We start from the raw sequence: 24854 nt of genomic DNA, 5'->3' as shown, positions 1-24854 counted from the left end.
TGTCCTAGCAGTGAAAAAAGTCCAATGTCATTTTTTTTACTCTTGTAAAATCTATCTCTCCTATTGTCTAACACTGGGTTACTTTATTACATTTAATAAATGCTAACTCTGGATTGGAAGTGGTTAGAGATATGCTGTTTAGACTCAAATACATTGTGATTTAAAATCCTTTTTCATGGTATAGTCAGATTTTAAGTAGGAACTCTGATAATGCCACTTTTAGAAAATGCCAGTAAGAGATCATGTATGAAATCATTCAAGCATGAGTTAACTAGTTGTCCAAGAAAACTAATCTAGGGACATAAAAAATATTTTTTCAAATAAATCCATTAGGTGAATAAGAAACCGCCGTACACAAAGAAATCCAAATAAATCACATATATTCTTTGCAAGCAAAAAAGTCAGAATTGCAAGGTAGATTGGAACAAGAGAACAGTGTATTTATTAACCATATAAACTATATCAATGATGTTAATAAAACCTCATAGACTCATGCATGTCAAGTTCACTCTCTTGATAACTGGAGTCAATCCTTTGTGTGCATCTATTAATCCAGGGACCCAATCATTAGTGTATAAGAAGTGGAGTAACATTGACGTTTCAGCCTATTATGCCACAAGTAGGAGAAACCATCCTCAGGACCATAAATGTCAATGCAGGTTCACATTGACCTGACATAATTAATAACTAACAAAACAATTATAACAAAAAAAACAACAAGTAATAACATTATGTGTGAATTTTGATAAAGGTGCCCGTGCACTAACGTGAGATGCACTTGTGTTGCACTGCAAAAAGCAAAGTGTAAAAAATGTGTTGCACAGCGAATACTCTAAATTTAAATGAGGAGAGGTACCGACAATTAAGGTATATTCATGTAGATGTTGCTAGTTGTGGGAAAACAGGGCTGATTGCAGAGGCCCCCTAACTTTTTGCCCCCATTTTCCACTTTTTGCTGGTGTTTTCCTGACTCTGATGGTGCCCTGGGTACTGCTAACCAGTCCCAGGGCCCGTGCTCTGTGTAAAATGGATATGCAAATTAGGCTAATTATAATTGGCTAAGTTAACCTAACGATAAGTCCCTAGTATATGGTAGGGCATGTAGGTTTAGGGACCACAGCATAGGTAGTGCACCCAAAGGTGCACTGCTGAGGTGCCCAGTGTCATTTTAAAGGCAGGCCTGCCTTGCTGGCTGCTTTTAAATTAAAGTTATATGCAAATTTGACTTTGAAATTAAAAGTAGTTCCAAAGTCTTAAACTACCTTATTTTTACATATAAGTCACCCCTAAAGTGTGCCCTATGTGCCCCTAGGGCTGGGTGCCATGTAACTATAAGCAGGGACTTTATAAAAATAGTTTTATAAGCCCTGGTGAGGTAAAAACAGCCAAATTCGTTTTTCCCTCATTGTAGTAAATGGCCTTCATAGGCTAGAATGGGGAGACTTTATTTTAATTTTTAAAGTCTGCTTAAATGATGCATACCAAGAGTTTGGTATCAAATTAATCGTTGTAATAAATCCCACAACTTCCAATTGTTGTATTTAATATAACTTGTTCAGGTAAAGAGTTTTAAACTTTACCTGAAAAGTTGCCAATTTCAGCCCTGCATTGTTTTTGCTGCTGTGCTCTGATTGGCCAGCCTCGAGAAGCTTGGCCAAGCTGCCTTGATGAGGTGTGAAGTGGCCTGGCTTCACACAAAGGAATGTGCCTGTGTGAGGGAATCTCCCCTCAGCAGATGGTGAGGCAGGAAGGGGGAGGGCTGCCAAACTGGTCTTCAAAGGCAGAGAAGGACATTTGGAGCAACCAGCAACACCCCCACATCCTGCAACCCCAGACAACTATGTGCCCCCTTGATTGGATTAGGAGAGGACAGGAGAGGGGCGTGTTTATGATTTTTAGCCACACCAGTGGGTGGACTCAGCCAGATGTAACCTCTAAAAATCAGATTCAGCCATGATGGATTTTTGGAGAATGTTGCCTCCTGAGATGATTTTTGCCACACTTCCCAGGAAGTGGTCATCACAGGTGGAAGGACCCTGCACCTGATTGGAGAACCAGGACCCCCCCTGCTTTTCACCCAGGAGCAAGGATAGAACTGGCAGACCTGCACCCATACCCCAGTTCCCTACCACATCCAACAAGGAAGAGCAACAGAAGAAGAAGGACTGACCTGCTGGACCCCTGGCCTGCACCTGGAACCTGCACTCAGAAGGACTGCACCAGCTGCACACTTGGACTTCACCACAAGAAGGACTTTGCCTGGCTTCAACTGGTTCAAGGAGGGACTCCCTGTTTGCTACAGGTGAAAAATTGCTATCCAGAGTCCCCTGCACCAATTCCTGAAGAAAGCGACCAGCTGACCACTGTCCAGTGGCCAAAAAGGAGTTTGCGCCAGTTGCATTCTGGGAGTTGTAGGCCGCACGCCCCAAGGACCGTCTCAGAACTTCTGGACCCTTGGGGTGAGCTGTGGACCCCAAAAGAACCTTAAAAGGACATCTGGGAGAAGCCCCAGAAGTTTGGAGAAGTTTGGAGAATTTTTGTAAAAAAGCTCCATAGAGGGACCGACCCGCCGCGGCAACTCTAGGCGGCTTGCCTCAACCGCGACCCAGCCTGATTTGCAGGTTCGTCCCGGTAAAGAAAATCTCCGAAAAAGAGGCTAAGTCCGAAGGTAAAAAGTTGCCTGGGACCTCCCAGCCAGCGTATCCGAGGAGGGCTCCATGGACGTCGGATCAAGATCCAGGTTTACCCCGGTCGAAGGATTTTCACCTCGAAAAAACGACTAAGTCTGAAGGTAAAAATCTCCACCGAGGATTCCCGCATCGCGTATCCGGAGAAGGGCTCCAGGAGGTCGCATTGGACTGGCAGGTTCGTCCCGCTGAAGAAAAATCTTCGAAAAAGAGACTAAGGGGGTCATTCTGACCCTGGCGGTAAAAGGCTCCTACCGCCGGTCAGAAGACCGCCATCATACCGCCGCGGCCGCGGTAAACCGCCACGGTCATTCTGACCCACAACTGCCAACCCGCCAAAAACCCGACATCCACGGAAGGCCGCCTCATCAGCGGTCAGCGATAATCTGGAGATGACCAAACCTCCACCGTCACGCCAACACAAACACGCCCATGCCATTACGACCCACGAATCCACGCGGCGGTCTTTCAACCGCGGTATTCCATTGGTGGTACACACCGCTGCGCTCAAAATACACACACCCATACAAAACACAGCCACATTGGACAATTCCAAATACGCGCACCTGATACACATACACACAACACTCCCACACAACCATCACCATATAAAACACACACCCACATCGCCACAAACGCCCACAAATCGAAATTCAGAGACAAGGCGCAATACACAGAGAGAGAGCACAGGAAACGCAAACCACAACACACACAGGAACCCAACATCATCACCCACACCACATCTACGCACACATCACCACACACCACCACTCACATCACCACAAACACGACCCCACACCTCATCCACACCACCCCATGGCACCTCAAAGACACCCCAGGTTCTCGGACCAAGAACTCAGGGCCATGGTGGAGGAAATAATAAGGGTAGAGCCCCAGCTCTTCGGCACACAGGTGCAGCACAACACAATAGCCAGGAAGGCGGAGCTATGGCAAAGGATCGTCGACAGGGTCAACGCTGTGGGACAGCATCCCAGAAATCGGGAAGACATCCGAAAGCGCTGGAACGACCTACGGGGGAAGGTGCGGTCGATGGTGACAAGACACAACATAGCTGTGCAGAAGACTGGCGGCGGACCCCCACCCACTCCACCCGAATTCACAGCATGGGAGCAAGAGGTCTTGAACATCCTGCATCCTGAGGGCCTCGCTGGAGTAGGCGAAGGAATGGACTCTGGTAAGTCTGATCTCAACTACTTCACCCCCCCCAACCACCAGCATGCCAACCCACACCCCCCCAACCACCAGCATGCCAACCCACACCCCCACCCTCACCCCCAACACACATCCTCCCTGCCAATGTCTCACCAGCACAACCCACCCAACCCAACACCAATCCCTGAATGCCAACACAAACCATGGACACCCATCACCTAAGCATGACCACTGCACATACCCATCCCCACCCACCAACCACCCTCACAACTCCTCCCACAAGGGAATGCCAGCACTGGGGGACAAGGGCACCCACAAATCGCACGCCATGGCACACACAGAAGCAATAACCATACTCTTTTACCCCTGCAGGGCCCGAACGCCAACACACCGGCCAGGAGGGTCCAGATTTGTCCATCCCACCCCCAGAACAGGCCCCCAGTGATGACAGCAGCTCTGTCGACCTAGAACCTGATGACCAGCCCGGACCATCGGGGACCTCTGGACAGTCGGTTCCCCACACACAGACACAGGCCACAGCAGACCCAACCCCCTCTGGGAATACCAGCACAGCTCCCACCCAGCGGGCCCATGCCTCTGTCTCCAGGACAGGTCAAGCAGCTGTGTGTCTACCACTACAGGGCACCCAGGGTAACCCACCACCCCAACAACGGGGACCTGGGGGCAGTGGTAGTGGGCACACCATCCAGGGGACAGAGGCCCGGGGAAACAGGGGAACTGGGAGGGCTGCTGTGCGACAGGGGGGGGACAGGCCCAGGGAACCGACTCTCCAAGAGGCCCTCACCACCATCATGGGAGCATACCACCACTCCCAGGAGACGATGGCGACGGTACTGGCCAGGTTCCAGGAGATCCAGGCACAGCAGGAGGAACGGTACATGGGGTTCAGAGACGAACTCAGGAACATTGGTTCCGCAATGGGGACCATCGTCCTGGCCCTAAACCAGATAGTCACCACATTGCGGGACCATGTGGCACCACAAAGGGCCCCTGTCACTAGCCAGGACCACGAACAGCCTACCACCTCCGCCGGCGCTAGTGGACAGGAGGCCCCCACACAACGACAGGCCACCAGAACCCCACCTCCTGCTGAAGATCAACCACCCCGCAAGCGGAACCTGAGATCACACAAGAAGACAGAGTAGGATGCCAAGACCCCCGCCAGCATAAGATACCCCCTAATGTCATCCCACTGTCCCACATCGTCACCCTGTCAAACCTTAAACAGCTCCTGCTCCATCCTTCCACAGGCATATGGACAATGCACCTGTGAGACTGAGAACTGGACTCTGCCATGGACATTACTCCACCCCCACCCATCACCGTTTTACTCTCATGGACCTATATGTAGCACTTAAAATAAATCACCAATTACACTTCAAAAATCAGGAGTCTGCTTGTATTCTTATCAAATGTATTACACATAACGGTGCAATAATGTTCAGTTACATTGTGATGACAACATACCAATGTCAATAAGCATTAGTCCATGGGCAAACAAAGCAGAAGTCACGCAGTAGGTCATACAGCTCTGAAAAGGGAAGGGAAAGTCAAAAAACAGTTAAAAGGAACTGGGGGAAACACAGAAAGTAGAGATGCAGGAGGCCAGAAGTAAATGTAAAATGGTGTGGGTGATTCTTACCTGTGTGCTACTGAAAATACTGTTGTATAACTGTGTCCCTGTTGTCCGTGTTGTCCCCGTCGTCTTCCTCCTCTTCACTCTCCACAGGCTCCACAGCTGCTACAACACCACCATCTGGACCATCCTCCTGCAGGAAAGGCACCTGGCATCGCAATGCAAGATTGTGAAGCATACAGCAGGCCACGATGATATGACACACCTTCTTTGGTGAGTACATTAGGGATCCACCTGTCATATGCAGGCACCTAAACCTGGCCTTCAGGACCCCGAAGGTCCGTTCTATAATCCTCCTAGTTCGCCCATGGGCCTCATTGTACCATTCCTCTGCCCTGGTCTGGGGATTCCTCACTGGGGTCAATAGCCAAGGCAGGTTGGGGTAACCAGAGTCACCTATTAGCCACACACGGTGTCTCTGTAGCTGTTCCATCACATAAGGGATGCTGCTATTTCGCATGACATACGCGTCATGCACTGACCCAGGGAACTTGGCATTTACATGGGAGATATACTGGTCAGCCAAACAGACCACCTGGACATTCATCGAATGATAACTTTTTCTATTTCTGTACACCTGCTCATTGTCTTTTGGGGGGACTAAAGCCACATGGGTCCCATCAATGGCACCAATGATGTTGGGGATATGTCCAAGGGCATAGAAATCACCCTTCACAGTGGCCAAATCACCCACCTCAGGGAAAACAATGTATCTCCGAATGTATTTCATCAGGGCAGACAACACTCTGGACAAAACCTTAGAAAACATAGGCTGAGACATCCCTGATGACATGGCCACTGTTGTCTGAAAAGACCCACTTGCCAAAAAATGGAGGACTGACAGAACCTGCACCAGAGGGGGAATTCCTGTGGGTTGGCGGATGGGGGACATCAGGTCTGGCTCCAGCTGGGCACACAGTTCATGTATAGTGGCTCGGTCAAGTCGGTATCGAAGTATAATGTGTCGTTCTTCCATTGTCGACAGGTCCACCAGCGGTCGGTACACGGGAGGATTCATCCTTCTCCTCGCAAGTCCCAGCGGACGATGCCTAGGAAGGAGAACATGGAGTACAGAGTCAAGCAACCCACAGGTACGTTCACACAGCTTGCACAGTACACGAATCGCTATGCAGTGAAAGGCTTGTATGAGTGGAAATGCAAGGCCTAGGCCTGTGTGACGCAGTAGGGATTAAGCCATGTGGGCCCTTGTAATGGCGGCTGCCTGACCTGAGAAGTGTGACAGTGGGATGTGGCGTGGCACACCGTGGCGGTAGGCGGTCGAACACCGCAGTGCGAAGGCGCATTGGTTAACTTTGAACCCTATGGGTTTCAGTAGCCAATGACGATATGCGCCGGCGGTCGCGATACGCACCGCCGCGGCACGCACCGCCGCGGGCGTGACCGCCATTTTCTATCTGCTTAATCACTCGAGACCTGATCATCCACAGGAGAGGACCTAGACTGCAAGTGCTGCTGTGACCTCGGTCTGGAACAGACAATGGCTGCTGCGAATGGGGAAAGGGCCCCTGCCTTCACTTCAGAAGAGTTGGAGAAACTTGTGGATGGGGTCCTGCCCCAGTATGCGCTACTCTATGGTCCTCCAGACCAACAGGTAAGTACACTGGGTGCACGTTGAATGGGCTATGCCTGGGTTGTGTATGGTGGATGTAAGATGGTGGGGAGCGAATGAGGAGTGCAAGGCACGACAGATGAGAGCATGTGCCACATGGCAAGGTTGGGGAGGGGGGGGCAATCACATCTAACATGCAGAAAAATGATGAAATTTCCTTTCCCACCCTGTACATGTCAAATAGGTCAGCGACCATCAGAAAGTCGACATTTGGCGTGCCATCACCAAGGAAGTCCGGGCCCTGGGGGTCCACAACAGACGGGGCACCCACTGCCGAAAGAGGTGGGAGGACATCTGCCGCGGGACCAGGAAGACCGCCGAGTCACTGCTGGGGATGGCCTCCCAACGTAGGAGGGGTGCCAGTCGTACCTTGACCCCCCTGATGTCCCGGATCCTGGCGGTGACCTACCCCGATTTGGATGGGCGCGTGAGGACATCACAGCAGACACAAGGGGGTGAGTACCAGCACATTCTGCTATCTTTACACGCAGTGGAGGTGTCTGGGTGGGGGAGGAGGACTGTGGGTGACATTAGGCCAGGGCGCTTTCTGTAGGCTAGTCCCCTCCTTTAGGCATGGCCCTGTGCCCCCGCCCCCCACCTCTGTAGGGTGCCAAGTACAGCAATCCATGGTCCAGCATCACCCATGTGTGCATTTGTTGTCCATAGACCTGTAGGCCTAGTCACAAGTACTGAGTAGTGTACCCCGATTGCGCGGCGTAGTGCTGGAGGCTCCTGTGTCTGTCCTCTCCGACAACGGTGTGGACAATGAATGCACTCAACCTGTCTTTATTTCTCCCCCCACCCTTTTTCTTTATCTTCTTGTGCATGTGTGCATTAGCATCATCAGGCGGAGGAGAATTGGCATCGGAGCACGAGGGAGCTGCAAATCACAAGGCCCCGGTGGGCCATGCTACAGACACCGAGGTCACCAGTGATACGGAGGGCGAGGGGAGCTCCACAACGGGGACCCGTGGTGACACCAGCGACACCGACATGTCCTCGGAAGGGAGCTCCCTAGCGGTGGCGGCAACATCCGTGCCCCCCGCCTCAACAGGTACAGCCGCCACCCAGCGCACCAGCTCCGCCCTCCCAGCAGCCCCTCAGCCTTCGCTCCGTGCCCGCTCGCCCAAGAAGGCGGGCATCTCCTTCGCCCCAGGCACCTCAGGCCCTGCCCCAGTTACCCCTGCTGCCCTCAGTGAGGAGGTCATTGACCTCCTACAGACCATCATTGTTGGGCAGTCTACCCTTTTGAATGCCATCCAGGGGGTAGAGAGGGAGGTGCATCGGAGCAATGCATACCTGGAGGGCATTCATTCGGGTCAGGCTGCCCATCAACGATCGTTCAATGCTCTGGCCTCAGCACTGACGGCAGCCATTGTCCCTGTTTCCAGCCTCCCTCTTCTAACTGCCTCCACCCTCTCCCAGTCTCCTGTTCCTCAGCCTATACCATCCACACCATCAGACCACCCTGCACACACCTCAACACCCAAGGGCAGCTCATCCAGACATAAGCACCACAGATCCCACAAGCATTCACCCAAGCAACATCCAGATGCAGACATGGCAACAGTCACTACCACCTCTGTGTCCCCCTCCTCCTCGTCTCCCTCCTCCCTCCCTGTGACGTCTCCACTCACACCTGCATGCACACCACCATCAGCCAGTACTTCCATCACCACCACACCCTCCAGTACAGTCCGCACACGAGCAGTCACCACCCCCACTGCCATTTACACGTCCCCTGTGTCCTCTCCGACTGTGTCTGTCACCCCCTCTTCCAAAACACACAAACGCAGGCAGCCACCCACCCAACAGCCAACCACCTCACGACAGCCTACATCACAAGCACCTGCACCCAAAGACAGCACACCTGACTCTCCTACAACCACATCCTCTTCCTCCACTCCCATAACCACTACACCTACCCGTCCTTGTCATTCCAAATTGATTTTCCTTTCCAACCTTGACCTCTTTCCAAGCACTGACCCACCCCCTCCAACTGGTAAGAGTCCTAAGAGCACCTCAGCCACCACCAGCCCTGCATCGAAGGCGACCATTGTGCACGGGTATTGGAGTCCACCTTTTCCTAGTGCAGATACATGGGCCAGCAGCAAGGGGACAGCCAGCCCACCCCCTGGGAAGAGAACCAATAAGAACAAGGGCCGCCGCGAGAAGGCTGACACGGCTGCCACCAAGGAGCAAAGTCGTGGCCCGTCACCTGCCACAACATCAAGGGGAGGCAAGGGCCGGAGAGCCTCATCGAAGGAGGGCAAGGGCAGCAGGGCGGAGAAGTCAGCCAGCAGGGTCGCGGACCAGGAGGGCCCCACAAGCCCCATCCCGGGTGTGACGGAGGACACACACGGGCCCAGGACTCCGTCACAGGAGTGTCCAGCAACTGCACGGTCGGAGGGCGACTAAGCAGGGAGTCCTGGCCAGGTCTGGCTCCCTTGATAGACAAGAAAGGCACCGCTGAACAGGGCCCCGCCGTGAAGACAGGCACCGCTGAACAGGGCCCCGCCGTGAAGAAAGGCACCGCTGAACAGGGCCCCGCCGTGAAGACAGGCACCGCTGAACAGGGCCCCGCCGTGAAGAAAGGCACCGCTGAACAGGGCCCCGCCGTGAAGACAGGCACCGCTGAACAGGGCCCCGCCGTGAAGAAAGGCACCGCTGAACAGGGCCCCGCCGTGAAGACAGGCACCGCTGAACAGGGCCCCGCCGTGAAGAAAGGCACCGCTGAACAGGGCCCCGCCGTGAAGACAGGCACCGCTGAACAGGGCCCCGCCGTGAAGAAAGGCACCGCTGAACAGGGCCCCGCCGTTAAGACAGGCACCGCTGAACAGGGCCCCGCCGTGAAGACAGGCACCCCTGAACAGGGCCCCGCCGTGAAGAAAGGCACCGCTGAACAGGGCCCCGCCGTGAAGACAGGCACCGCTGAACAGGGCCCCGCCGTGAAGACAGGCACCGCTGAACAGGGCCCCGCCGTGAAGAAAGGCACCGCTGAACAGGGCCCCGCCGTGAAGAAAGGCACCGCTGAACAGGGCCCCGCCGTGAAGACAGGCACCGCTGAACAGGGCCCCGCCGTGAAGACAGGCACCGCTGAACAGGGCCCCGCCGTGAAGAAAGGCACCGCTGAACAGGGCCCCGCCGTGAAGAAAGGCACCGCTGAACAGGGCCCCGCCTTCTCAAGCACTGCTCCGCTGGGCCCTTCCTGTCAAGCACTGCTCCGCTGGGCCCTTCCTGTCAAGCACCGCTCCGCTGGGCCCTTCCTGTCAAGCACCGCACCGCTGGGCCCCGCCGTCTCAAGCACTGCACCGCTGGGCCCCGCCGTCTCAAGCACCGCTCCGCTGGGCACTTCCTGTCAAGCACCGCTCCCCTGGGCCCTTCCTGTCAAGCACCGCACCGCTGGGCCCCGCCGTCTCAAGCACCGCTCCGCTGGGCACTTCCTGTCAAGCACCGCACCGCTGGGCCCCGCCGTCTCAAGCACCGCTCCGCTGGGCCCCGCCGTCTCAAGCACCGCTCCGCTGGGCCCTTCCTGTCAAGCACCGCTCCGCTGGGCCCTTCCTGTCAAGCACCGCACCGCTGGGCCCCGCCGTCTCAAGCACCGCACCGCTGGGCCCCGCCGTCTCAAGCACCGCTCCGCTGGGCACTTCCTGTCAAGCACCGCTCCGCTGGGCCCTTCCTGTCAAGCACCGCACCGCTGGGCCCCGCCGTCTCAAGCACCGCACCGCTGGGCCCCACCACCTCAAGCACCGCTCCGCTGGGCACTTCCTGTCAAGCACCGCTCCGCTGGGCCCTTCCTGTCAAGCACCGCTCCGCTGGGCCCTTCCTGTCAAGCACCGTTCCGCTGGGCCCTTCCTGTCAAGCACCGCACCGCTGGACCCCACCGTCTCAAGCACCGCACCGCTGGGCCCCGCCGCCTCAAGCACCGCTCCGCTGGGCACTTCTTGTCAAGCACCGCTCAACTGGGCCCTTCCTGTCAAGCACCGCTCCGCTGGGCCCTTCCTGTCATGCACCGCACCACTGGGCCCCGCCGTCTCAAGCACCGCTCCGCTGGGCACTTCCTGTCAAGCACCGCACCGCTGGGCCCCGCCGTCTCAAGCACCGCTCTGCTGGGCCCCGCCGCCTCAAGCACCGCTCCGCTGGGCCCTTCCTGTCAAGCACCGCTCCGCTGGGCCCTTCCTGTCAAGCACCGCACCGCTGGGCCCTGCCGTCTCAAGCACCGCTCCGCTGGGCCCTTCCTGTCAAGCACCGCTCCGCTGGGCCCTTCCTGTCAAGCACCGCACCGCTGGGCCCCGCCGTCTCAAGCACCGCTCCGCTGGGCCCTTCCTGTCAAGCACCGCTCCGCTGGGCCCTTCCTGTCAAGCACCGCACCACTGGGCCCCGCCGTCTCAAGCACCGCTCCGCTGGGCCCTTCCTGTCAAGCACCGCTCCGCTGGGCCCTTCCTGTCAAGCACCGCTGGCCCATTGACAGTGCCGGTTCTGTGTCGAGCTAGTGTTCACGATGCACTCTGGACACCCTGCCTCCTCCATGACCAGTGGAGTCTGTAATCCACCTGATGGACTGTGGCTTTGCACTCCCCAGGATGGCACAGTGGGCAACCCACCCACTGTAGAGACTTGAGAGACTGTGGCTTTGCACTCCCCAGGATGGCACAGTGGGCATGGTGGCCCCTTCATGGTTCTGGCATCGTGGACTCATGTGGCTGAGGTGCCCCCCCTTCCCTTCCCCCTGAGGTGCCTGTAGTTTTGTCATCTGATGCCCCAGCAGTGTTCTCTCCAACGGACTCAGGTCTCCTGTGTGGGCTTTGCCCATGTGTTTGGTGGACATTGGCCCACGGACTGTGGATATTTGACAAACTGGGCAGGACTTATTGACTATGTACATAGCTTTCGCACTGTTCATTATTTTTGCTTTGATATTTCATATCGATAATTCTCCATGACTTCAATGAACCTAATTTATACATAAATTTAAATTAACATTTTTATTATGTCTTTGCATTTTTCAGGGGGGTTTGGGGGGTGTCACTCAGTTGTTGCTCTGCATTGGTATGTTGATAGTTGGGGGGGGGGCGTATGTGTGTGCCCGTAAGCTTTCGTCCTCCCCCCTCCCCTGTGTCGTAGGTGCAGTACTCACCGTTGTCTTCTGCGCCGGAGTTCGTACTCGTGGTAGATGAGCAGGTAGACAATAGCTGGTAGGATATTTAATTCGGGTTCCATGCTGTCCTCCGTCCTCGTGGAGTGTGTATAGGTGAGCGTTTTCCCGTTCGTAGTCTGTTTCCGCCGTGTTTTTATCGGCGGGGCTCCCGCCCCGGAAAAGGTGGCGGTTTGGTGAGTTGTGATAGTGTGGGCGGTACATTGTCTGCCGCCTGCCTGTTGGCGGTGACCGCCGCGCTGTTTGTCTGTCCCGCCGTGGCGGTCGGAGTGTTAAAGTGGCGGGCTGTGTTGGTGGTTCCCGCCAGGGTCAGAATTCCTATTTTTTGACCGCCTGCCTGTTGGCGGGTTGGCCGACGCTTTATCACCGACCGCCAGGGTCAGAATGACCCCCTAAGTGTGAAGTTAAACTTTTAACCGAGGCCTCCCGTGGCCTGTAGCCATCGCGGTCGGCCTTAAACTTTGACTTTGCCCCGGTCGAGGTGCAACCAGATGACCCGATTGGCGCTTTTTGTTTCTAGGCGCTAAAAAAAAAAAAAAAATCTTTAAAAATTCATATCTCCGGTTCCCCTTATCCGATTTTATTCGTTTTGGTGTAATTTTAAAGATAAAAATATAATCTATTTTTATAAATTGGTTTTGGATTTTTAAACTGTTTCCTGTGTTTTATTTAATTACTGTTTTGTGATATTTGAATGCTTTACACTCTGTCTCCTAAGTTAAGCCTTGACGCTCGTTGCCAAGCTACCAAGGGTTGAGCTGGGTTTAATTTACTGAGACCTAACTGGACCTTAGTGGAGGTTAGTGGCCTATTGCTAAGTGTAGGTACCTACCTGCCCTTACCAATAACCCATTTTCCAACACTAGTCAGCTTATAGTCCTAGGGCCTCATTTATGAGGTTTTGGCAAAGAGCAGCGCCACAAGGAATCTTGCTGCACTGCCCTGCATTAAAAGGAAAGTGCAGTAATGTGCCGTACCAATGAGATACAGCACATTCCTGTCCTTCCCCCCTGTGATTGTGCACAATGGGCTGCTATGTGCCAATGAAAGCACCCTTGCACCATGGTGCAAGGGTGTCTGAATTGATGGGATGATTGTCTTTGTGCAAGAAGGGACACCTTCCTGCACAAAAACAATCAATTGAGGATTTTTTCCTCTTTCTATGTGTGCTGTGGAATGCAACACACATAGAAAGAGGAATAAATGAGGAGAAATAAAGTTATTTCTCCTTGTTACACCTCCCCTGGGGAGGTGTAGGCTTTTGACGCATTCCCAGGTTTAAGAAATCTCATAAATCTGGGAATGTATCAAATGCTATGGGTGTTACATGGGAACATCCACCAAAACACCCATGGCATGCCTCCCTATCACAGTGTGAACCAATGCAGTGACCTGTGCTGTGTTGTCTCACTACATAACTACAAGGACATGTAAAGCCACAAAGGGTAGCTTTATGTGGTCTTGTAGATATGTACCTACAGTGTGCACCACCGGACAATTAGAAAAGTGCTTTTCCGTGAGCCCAGGGTGGCTTGCACTTAAGCCTCACAGTTTATGTTAAGCTGGAAATAAGGAAAGTCATGTTAAATGATTTTAAGGAAATTATAATGCATCAGAATAATAAAATAAAATATACTATCCCACTCACCAGAATTAATTATTATTAAAGTGTAGTCACTCTTGAACTTGAATGGTTACTAAATGCATGTAGGGAGGTTAAAACAACCAATTGTGAAGCCAGGCCAAAAAGCATTGTGTGCACTTAAAGACGAGGCAAATGATCTTACCTCTGCTAAGTTATCAAATGAGCGGTTGCCTCTTATACCACCAAACTAGCAGATAGTGGCTTTGTCTTTGAATATGTGAACTCAGAAGATACCAGAAGCAGTGTACTGCAGCTAGAACATCAACATATTGGAAGGATAAGCAGGTTTGTACGGAGCAGCTCTATTGTTCTAATACTCTTTATTCTAATGACACAAAAAGACCATCAAAGGTTCTATCAACAGTGGTGTCAACAACGGACATGGTTAGCCCCCAAAGTTTTGCATGGAACATGATGTGGTTTTGAACTATTAGTGCTCTGGGCCCCTGCTAAACTGGTTCCCAGGGTCAGATCTCTTTCTTCATTTTCTCCATTTTAGAAATGTGGTCTCTAGTTGGCAGTCAGCTTACACCCTGTCCCAGTAGGGACCAACACTCTGGTCAGGGTTAGGGAGTCACATTCCTAAGATAACCCCTGACCACCCGCTTGGTAGCTTGGCACAAGCAGTCAGGCTTATCTCAGAGGCAATGTGTTTGTACACCGTCTTTGGTTGTCTTCCAATCAGTATCCACTAGGATAATTCTTGAAGACCGTCAATATGGAACCAATGTTGGGGAGTCCTCCTTTTGGAATAGGTGGTCTCTGACACATAATAGTGTCATGCTTCACAATCTGCCACCTGTCCCCACCCAGGTAGGACAGTGCCACCTGGGCGCACTCAACATTGTGGTAAAATAAACCCAGAGGGAGTTCTCAGATAAAGATATTCTGGATAATACAGGGATCCAGTCAACTTTTAAAATTACCTAACAGATAACTAGTGAAACTTGCACCTTTAACAGTGGTGTCTGTTGGAAAGAATAAAACCAAAAATCAAATGTTTTTTTTTTTATATATGGCTCTCTCCGTCAATCAATCATAAAGGCCAACATGTTTCTGACCTCACGCTGAGCCATAACTGGTCAGGGGCATTCGTCACTGCCAAAGATCCCTATATGTGTATCTGTGAGGTGGAACATATCCTATCCTACAATTGAGAAACTCTACTTCACATCCAACATACTCAAGGCTTCCCTGAATGTTATTGAAAAGTTGGAGGTACCCTAAACTTTAAGGGCTGCAGGCCCCTGGTCTGGGATGGGGATAGTGCCCCTTGTAGTCACACATTCATCAAAGGGAACATCATTCTCAGGCACCTACATGGACCTCAACCCAGCTGCTTTGATCATGTAAATATGCCCCTAAGTCCCAATAAAATCACTTAGAAACACATTAGTTACCAATGGTGCTATCACTGCATTATGATGGAGTCGCTCCCAACAGTCCGATGCCACTTGCGAGGGAGTGCAGTGGCGGTCATGGACTCATACGAACCCCAGGTACAGTATCTTATAAACAAGGCAGAGTCATTGCAAGGAGTTGGGGAGGTGAGGTGTTGCTGGAGCTAGTGCGATATCGGTTCTGGAGTGCTACCAGAGAGGTGAAGCATGGGTTCCTTATGATTATGCGAGGTCGATAAGTCCAGCGGCTCAAGAAGTGATGAGGCGATTTCACAGTGTCATGGTCACACCCCGGGGCCACAGGTGCCGCAGCGAGGTCAGGTGTCACACACGTCGGTTACATGGCATACGGGACTTGTGATGTTGTGGGACTTCAGAGGCACTGCAGTGCCATCAAGCCTGCAATTTCAGTCACAGTAGTCACACTTCAGCCCCGATAATGGCTTCAATTGCAGGCAGTGGCGCAGAGTCAGGTAGCGGTGCTGGTTCTGGAGTGGCCCGGAGTCAGTGTGCCTGGTTCTTCTTGTTTTTCTGCCAGACTTCTCTCCCAAGAGTCCAGGATCTGGAGCGGATACCTCTTGGCAAGTCAGGGTCCTAAGCAAGAGAACCCAGGGACTGGCAGGTGAAGTCTTTGATGCCCCTGAGACTTCTTCACAGGAGGAAAGTTTAGTCCAAGCCCTTGGAGATACTTCACAGAAAGGATACATAGCAAAGACCAGTCTGTGTCCTCTCCAAAGCAGGCCACACATAGCTCTTTGGCTCATCTCCTTTGCTGAGTCTCCTCTTGATCCAGAAGTGCTCTAGAAATTTGGGGTTTTGGGTCCAATACTTATACTCATTTCTGGCTTTGAAGTAGGCAAACATCAAAGGAAAGTCTTTATAGTGCTCAAGACCCTGTCTTTCCTTTCCTGTTCTCAGACACACTCTACGGAGTTGGAGATTCATTGTGTAAGAACAGAAACAACTCCATTTACTTGCAAGTCTCAGCTCCACCCATCACTCTAGCCCAGGAAGACCCAGGAATTCACAACCAGGCCAACTGTCATCCTGACCAAGACGTGTATTCCACAGCCAGACAGAGTCAGAGAATGGTAGAGCAAGAAAATGCCCACTTTCTAAAAGTAAAATCCATCACATCCAAGCCATTCCAGTTTGGACCCAGCCATATGAAAATCAGTCTTGAACAGTCCAGCCTGAACTGCCAGGCCAGGTCCTCCCTGGACCTGAAACTAGCATCCTGTGACCGGTTTCAGGGTATCACCCTTCATCAGCTAGGCTAGCTTGAATCTGGTGGCATAGCAAGTACGGGACCCACGTCTGGGCATACCCTTCCCACGTGGGGTGACAAAAGCAAAAACAACCAATGATGGACAGAATGCAGAACAAATCAAACATTCACCCCCAGTCACAGATCTGGGTTTAATCCATCAGTTTTATTGCTTGTCATGCCATGCCATTCCACTTTTTAAAAGGGGTATTTTCAAACATGAAATTTAAAAACCACCTGCACACAAATATGTATTATTAAAGTCTGAGCTTGGAGACCCCAAACTCCACATCTCTATCTGCTCCCAATAGGAAGTTACATTTAAGAGATATTCCAAGGCAATTTCCATGTTAACCTATGGGAAAGATAGGACTTGCAATAGTGAAAAACACATTTGGGAGCATTTCACTATTCAGATGTAAAACACACCAGTACACATCCTACCATTTACCTGGACCCTGGACCCTACTCAAGGGGCTACCCTGGGCCTACCTTAGGGGTGCCTTACATGGCAGTTTAAATCTGTGCACACAAAAACTGCAATGGCAGGTCTGAGATGTTAACAGGGCTAGTCATGTGGGTGGCACAATCAGTGCTGCAGTCCCACTGGTAGCATTTGGTTTGCAGGCCCTGGGCACACATAGTACTCTTTACTAGGGACTTACTGGTAAATAAAATATGGCAATCATGGATAAACCATCACTAACACAACTTAGACAGAGAGCGGTTGCACTTTTAGACTAGTAAGCAGTGGTAGAGTCCTAAAGTCAAAAGAAACAGATCAGAAAAAGTAGATGGAAGGAGGCAAAAAGTTTGGGGATAACCCTGCAAAAAGGGCCAGGTCCAACACCCCAAAAACTGGACTGTCATTGGCACTTCAGTCCCCCCTTGTAAGTCCTTAGTAAATGGTACCCCTGGTAACTAGTACATAGGTACTTAAGAGCCCCCCCCTCCAGAGCTGCAGCACCAATTGTGCCATTCTGAGGGGCCCCACACCAGCTGCATACAAACAGTCATTGCAAGTGCATGACAAGGTGTACCCACAAGTTATAAACTCTACATGGCACTTAACATGAGTGCCTTGTCCACTAACACTGCTTGTAATACAGGTAAGTCACCCCTCTGGCAGGACTTACAGCCCTAGGGCATGGTGAACTATAATGCATGTGAGGCCATATATGCCTGAACAAACATGCCCCTACTGTGTTTTTGCTAATTTGTGGACATACTAAGAATCCATAGCAAATGCATGTATGAGTTCCCCAGCTACATGATGGCTTCTCTGAACCCTGGGTTGTTTGGTATAAAACAGCACAGAATAATAAATCCACACTGATGCCAGTGTGGGATTTATTATCAAATTTACCCAGAGTGCATCTTAGAGGTGCTCCCTGCAAAACCTATCAGTACTGGCATGGTTGCTGACTGGTCTCAACCAGCCTGCCACCATCAGGCATGATTTTGGACTTCTAGGGTGAAAGACTTTGCTATCAGGAGCCAGAAGACAAAGCCTTTCGTGGGCAGAGGTGTCACACCTCCTCCCCTAGGCTGGCACCTTGCACCAGTGGCCTTTGAAATCTGACCACTGCAACAGCGGAAGGCATGCCAACAGTTCTACCCTCACTTTAGGTGGGAAAACTGTCTGGAAACTTAGCAAGCATAGGAGAGTGGCCACCGCCAGCCTGCATCACCCCTGAGGTATGGCAGGTGAAGTGACCACTCCATTTCAATTTCTTCCATCTTGAATGGCAGGAAAAATAGCCAGTCTGGGTCAGGGATATGTCCCCTTCCCACAGGATTTGGTCACTTGGTAGGTGTAGCCACCCTAAGGTAGGTGGCTCATTGGCCCCTACCAGGTACTCCCCCTAACACTCCTTAATGCAGCAGTTAGAGGGCATCCCCTGACCAAGAGCTTAGATTTGATGGACACAAGATGACCAAAAACAAGGAAGACCAAAGACACGAGAACTGAAGTCCTGCTGCACAAAGAAAAAAGTGCCAAACCCTGTCTGCTGCTCCAATGACTCAACCATCGCCACTGAGGAGTCGCCTGGAAACCTGAAGGACTCTACAAAACCCCAGAGCTCCTCCAGCCTTCAAAAAATTGGCAAGAACTCCCTAAGAGTGAAAGTATCACAAACCTGTGAAGTCTGGTTTACTGACCTGCCGATGACAAATGAACTGAACCCAGCAGCCAATACAACAACTGCAGAGGACAAGACCTACCACCATGCCACGTTTGCTGGCACTAGCACTTTCTAAGGCTGTGGTGTAGCAGTACCTGATGGACTGGACCCCCAACATCAGACATCTAGAAGAAGAGACAATTCTTGACTCCCTAAAGCACAGGAGCAAAGACCAGTTGGGAGACTTCAGGGCACCCGAGATCCACCCCCTGAATTGCCCAATCTATACTCAAAGCTGCCTGTCGCGACCATGAGGAATCCAAGACTCCCAATGCCTGACTTATCTGCTCTGCACCTAACCCCCCTGGCCGCTGCAAAAATGAACCAGCTGTGCCTTCATGGTCCCTAAGTCCTTGCGACCGCCCCCTCTAAGAAGATCTGGTGGACTTACCTTTTAGTCCCTCTTTGCAGTGTGTTTCTAAGTGGCCCCCTTCTCCTCTGCATGCCAGCTGAAAGACCTTCAGCCACTGCTCATACCCGAACCCCTCCTGTTGGACTACTGGACCTCTCTACGCTGATTTTATATACTTTAACAATAAAATCCTATTGATTCCCATGGTGCGTAATTACGCACAAATATTTTCTGAACTTTGAAAAATCATATCTAAAAAGTACTTACCATAGAATAATGACCTTGGCCTTAAGAATTCAAAAGAATATAAAGTATGTTTGTAAATTGGTCTCAAGTTACTCTTCTGAGTATGTGTCTTCATGTATTGATACCGTGAGTACAACAAATGCTTAGCACATCTCCTGGATTAGCCTAACTAGTCACTTGCGCTACAGCAAAAAAGAGCATTAGGCGGCATGCTCGGATACCAAAGTTGAGAGTTTCTTGGACTCATTGGACAGTGCATGTCATTTTCATCCACTATATATAGATCCTACCTCTCTACTGCTCCTCCACCAGATGATGCTAATGCACACAAGGCCAGGATGACAAAACAAGAAAGTGGGAGACAAAGGATACACTTGGTCAATGACTGCGCCAACACCACTATGCACATCATCGTCAGACACAGGAAATGGCTTAAGCACTATGCATTGCACTACTAGTGATATGGCTAGTCACTAAGGCAAGATGAGGACCACACACCGCCAACTGCAGCACACCTGCAGCACACCTGGGACCCACGATGGCCTGCCTGAAATGGACTGCTAACAAGCTAGGTTACCTGTATTTGCCATGCACCAATTACCCTTCAGTTAATCCACGCTGCAATGTCTGGCACAGCCTTAGGGGCACCCACTAACACACACCACCACCCGGAAACTACCCCACCAGCCAAAATATGTAATAATACTCACTGTACTCACACCCTTGTGGCTGATGTGAGTCCCTCAAGCTCCCATCCAGCTCAGGGTAGGCCAGCACTAGTATGCGGGCCATCAGGGGGGTCAAGGTCCGAGGGGCACCCCTTCCTCATTGGGAAGCCATTCCCAGTTAGGCCTCCGTGGTCTTCTGTTCCTAACATTTCAGGCCCTCCCACCGTCATTTCCGACAGTGGGTGCTCTGCCTGCCATAGACCCCCAGGGTCCACACTTCCTTGGCGATGGCATGCCATAATCCCTACTTTTGATAGGTGCTGACCTGCTGGGGCAATACAGACAGGAGAACATCATTAAACAAACAGTCCAGCCTCTCACACAAATGACCCACCATACCTGTTTCCATCATCATTGGCACACACATAGGCAAGTGCACAACCAACAGACAATCTCCCACCCCCCACCCACCCTTACACAATGCTTTCACACACATCTCCATGCACTCTTGCCACATGCATTGTGCCCAAAGTGTACTCACCTGTTGGTCTGGAGGCCCATATAGCTGTTCCTACTGGGGTAGGACCCCATCCACCAGTCACTCCAACTCCTCTGAAGTGAAGGCTGGGGCCCTTTCCCTGGGTGCAGGGGGCCATGGTAGGTTCCAGACACTGTTCACAGCAGCACACACGATGAAGGTGTTTTCCCGTTGAATGTCAGGAAACAAGTGAGGAATCAGATAGAAAATGGAGGTCACTTCCACAGCGATGTACACCGTCACCGCCAGCATAGATCCCCTTTAGCCACTGTACTCCATAGAGCCCCATATTATCCAATGAGGATTTGCACAGCAGTGCAAGACCACCTTCTGCTGTGACGCCCAACGTCAGTGGAATTACCTCACTTCCACCTGTTTCTCCATCCAGGACAGGCGGTCGCCATTTTAGGGGGGGAACAGGCCTATCAACAATTACTGTGTCACAGATCGGATTGGCACATACTTCACCATTTACAGTGTCCAAATACATAAGTGCACCATGTGGACTTCAGTTGTGGTTTTGTTGTTCCAATTGTGATGCCTACTCACTCTTGTGTCCCTTAGATACCTACCGCTGTGGATGAATGGGAGGTGAAGACCCCATGTACAGACCTCTGGTGGACTTGGCTATACTGGAGGACAGGCACATAATACAGGCCTATAGACTGGACAGGGCCACAAACACAAAGTCGTGTGCCCAGTTGGAGCCTGACCTGATATCAGCTAGCCGTCATCCGACTGGGATTCTCCCCTCTTGAGCAAGTTCTATCAGTGCACCATTTCCTGGCAACTGGGTCTTTCCAAGTAACAGTGGGTTTGGCAGCAGGCATGTCACAGCCAATGTTTTTAATTGTGCTGGCAAGAGTTTTGTCTTCCCTGGTAAAACATATGTGCAGCTACATTTCTTTCCCCCAGGTGGAAGTTTTAGCCACAGTGGAGTTCGGATTCTATGCAATGGGACATATCCCCAACATTATTGGAGCAATTGACGGGACCCATATTGCATTTGTCCCTCCCCGCCAGAATGAACAGATGTTCAGGAATCGTCTTAGTTTCCACTCAATGAATGTGCAAATGGTGTGCCTAGTGGACCAGTACATCTCTCACGTCAATGCTGAGTATCCTGGGTCGGTGCATCATGCCTTTGTTCTGAGGAATATCAGCATCCCAAATGTGATGGTCCAACTACAGAGGCACAGGGTGTGGTTAATAGGTGAGCCTTGGTCCCCACCCACTTTATGTTAGAGTATACTTCTGGTGTCAACCCCATAGGATTGTGTTTGGCTAAAGGTTTTCCCTCAATACTTGAAGGTGACTCTGGCGACCCAAACCTATTGTGGCTGCTGACCCCTGTCAGGAATGCCAGGACAAGGGCTAAAGAACGTTATAATGAGGCACATGGGCGAACCAGACGGATCATCAAGAGAACCTTTGGCCTCTTGAAGGCCAGGTTCAGGTGCCTCCGTCTGACAGGTGGATCCCTGTGCTACTCACCCGAGAAGGTCTGCTAGATAGTAGTGGCATGCTGCATGTTGCACAACTTGGCCCTCAGACGCCATATACCTTTTCTGCAGGAGGAGGAGACTGGAGATGCCACTGTCGCAGCAGTGGACCTCCAGGACAGTGAGGATGAAGATTCTGAGGATGAGGATGAAGACAGCAGAACATCAGTAATCCATTAGTACTTCCAGTGACACACAGGTGAGACTGTGTAGATAAACATTTCTATGACTATTGGTGTTTTCTGTGTGGCTGTGGCAACACAACATTCACTTCCTTTTACCTCTACTTACTGTCACCTACGGTTTGTCATTTTGCAGATGTTGGTGATATAACAACTGTGTACTGATGTGCTGACTACAGCCAGCTACAGGTCATTATTTCTATGCTTTCACAATGTACAGTACATTTATAATGGATGTAACTGTTTCCATGAATACACATTTTCAACACATGACATACAAGTAATCGAGTTGTGTCCAAGGGTGTTTACTATAGTGCAAAACATTTTGAGAAAAGTGCAATGGAATGGGGTGATGATGGAGGAAAATCCAGGGTATTGTTCCAGTCTGTTTGCAGTACAGGTGCAGTGTCAAAGGGGCCATAGGAAGGGGAGCAAAGGCAGTTCAAAGTGGACAAGGTGACAGTGTGGGACACAAGGAGGACAATCAGGAGAGTCTCATTTCATGGTGGTGGTCTTGGCAATTGCCTCTGGCTTCTGTCTGGGTCACAGGGAACGTTTGCAGGGTGGTTCACCTTCTGCAGGGGGAAGGATGCTGGTGGCTTGTGGGTCCTCCTGCCCACTAGTGGCAGCGGAGGTGGAGGGCTGGTCAATAGACTGGCTAGTGGTAGGGGCCCGCTGGTGTGCTGTTGCCTCCCTCCTGATGTTGGTCATGTCTGCCAGCACCCCTGCTATGGAGATCAGGGTAGTATTGATGGCGTGCAAGTCCTCCCTGATCCCCTGATACTGTCCTTTCTGCGGCAGCTTGTTCTCCTGCACATTTTTTAGGTTTTGGCCCATTGTGTCCTGGAAATCTTGGTAGGGTGCCAGGATCTCGGAGAGTGCCTACTGTAGAGTTGGTTCCCTGTTCCTATCCTCCCCTTGGTGCACAGCAATCCTCCCAGTGTCCCTGTTGGCCTGTGCCTCTGTCCCCTGAACGATGTGCTCACTGCCACTGACCCCAGGTCCCTGATTGTATTGGGGGCGAGGTGCGGCCTGGGTTCCCTGTATAGGTGGGAACACTGCTGATTGACGTGTCCTGGGGACAGAGGTGTGGGTACGCTGAGTGTATGCTGTGGGGTTGGAACCTGATGGGGAAGGCTGTGTGATGGTCTGTGAGTGAGCTTGGATGACCGGCTGTCCAGTGGTCCCTGATGGGCAAGGTAGGACATCCAGAACCAGAAGTCCAGAGTTACTGTCATCACTGTGGGCATCTGGACTGGGGGACTGAACATTCATGGCACCTCCTCTCCCCTGACAGTGGCTGGGGTACCTGTGGTGATGTAAATTATGTTGTATGCTTCATGTGAATGACATATTGTACATCCCTGTCTTTCCCTCTGTGGTTGCTGTTGGTCCACTGCCAGTCCTCTGTATGGCGAGCTGGTGCCTTGCTGCTATGGAATGTACCTTCCCCCGTAGGTCGTTCCACTCCTTACTGATGTCATCCCTTGTTCTTGGGTGCTGCCCCACGGTGTTTACCCTGTCCACGATTCTCCAACATAGCTTCATCTTCCGGGCAATGGAAATCTTCTGTACCTGTGCTCCAAGCAGCTGTGGCTCTACCCTGACAATTTCCTCCACCATGACCCTTAACTCCTCCTCAGTGAAATGTGGTGCCTTTGTGGTGTGTGTTGGTGAGAGTGTGTTGGGTGATGTGGTAGGGTGTATGATGTAGGGTGTGTGAGGGAAATATGGGTGTCAGTGGTGTATTTATATTTGTCTCTGTGATGTCTGTGGCTAACTCAGTCTTTCGGTGTTGGAAAAGGGTTGTGAGTACTGTGGGTGTGTGTTTTATAGTACTGAGGGTGTGTGGTTGTGGTGTGTGTATGGATGTCAGGTGTGTGTCTTTGGTATTGGCCAATGTGGTGTTGTTTTGTATGTGGTTGTCCATTCTGAGTGCAGCAGTATGTACCACCAGTTGTTTACCACCACTGATTGTCCACCACAGTGATTCATGGGTTATAATGTGGTGGACGTTATTTTGTTGGCGGAATGGTATGGGTGTTGGTACGGCCACTTTGGTACTGTCCTTTGGGCTGACAGATTTGTGTGTGTGGCAGTATTCTGTCGGATTGGTGTGTGTGTGTCATAATATGGATAACCGATATCCGCCACCACAGTGGTATGTTGCCGGCCGCCTGCATGGAGGGAAGCGGGATTTACCACCAGTGTCAAAATGAGGGCCATAATCTTTTAACCTGAATTTAAGTGCCCAGTCGGATGGGGTCACACCTCCTAAGATATTGTTATCATGCCTCTTCTTGTGGCAGTTTGTCATGACCACCTTTGTGAGGATTTCACTTGGATATGGAACATAGCTCTCCTTTCCTTTAGGTGTCAAGTGAGCAATTGGCTCTTTAATTTTCATTTTAAGTGGTGGTGACCGAGCCAAAGCAAAAGTTGTAGACAAAGTATCCTAAGAGGATTGCTGGATAACACATGTGGAGGTCAGATACAGGGACCAGCCATGGCCACCTGAAACAGAACCTTGGTTTGGAGTTGTGTTGAAGTAGAGAACAATATGAGT

The sequence above is a fragment of the Pleurodeles waltl genome, chromosome 1_2 (assembly GCF_031143425.1).
Source record: "Pleurodeles waltl isolate 20211129_DDA chromosome 1_2, aPleWal1.hap1.20221129, whole genome shotgun sequence".
In the NCBI taxonomy this organism is placed as follows: Eukaryota; Metazoa; Chordata; class Amphibia; order Caudata; family Salamandridae; genus Pleurodeles; species Pleurodeles waltl.
The sequence above is the reverse complement of the archived record's forward strand: the minus strand, read 5'-3'. Positions refer to the sequence as shown.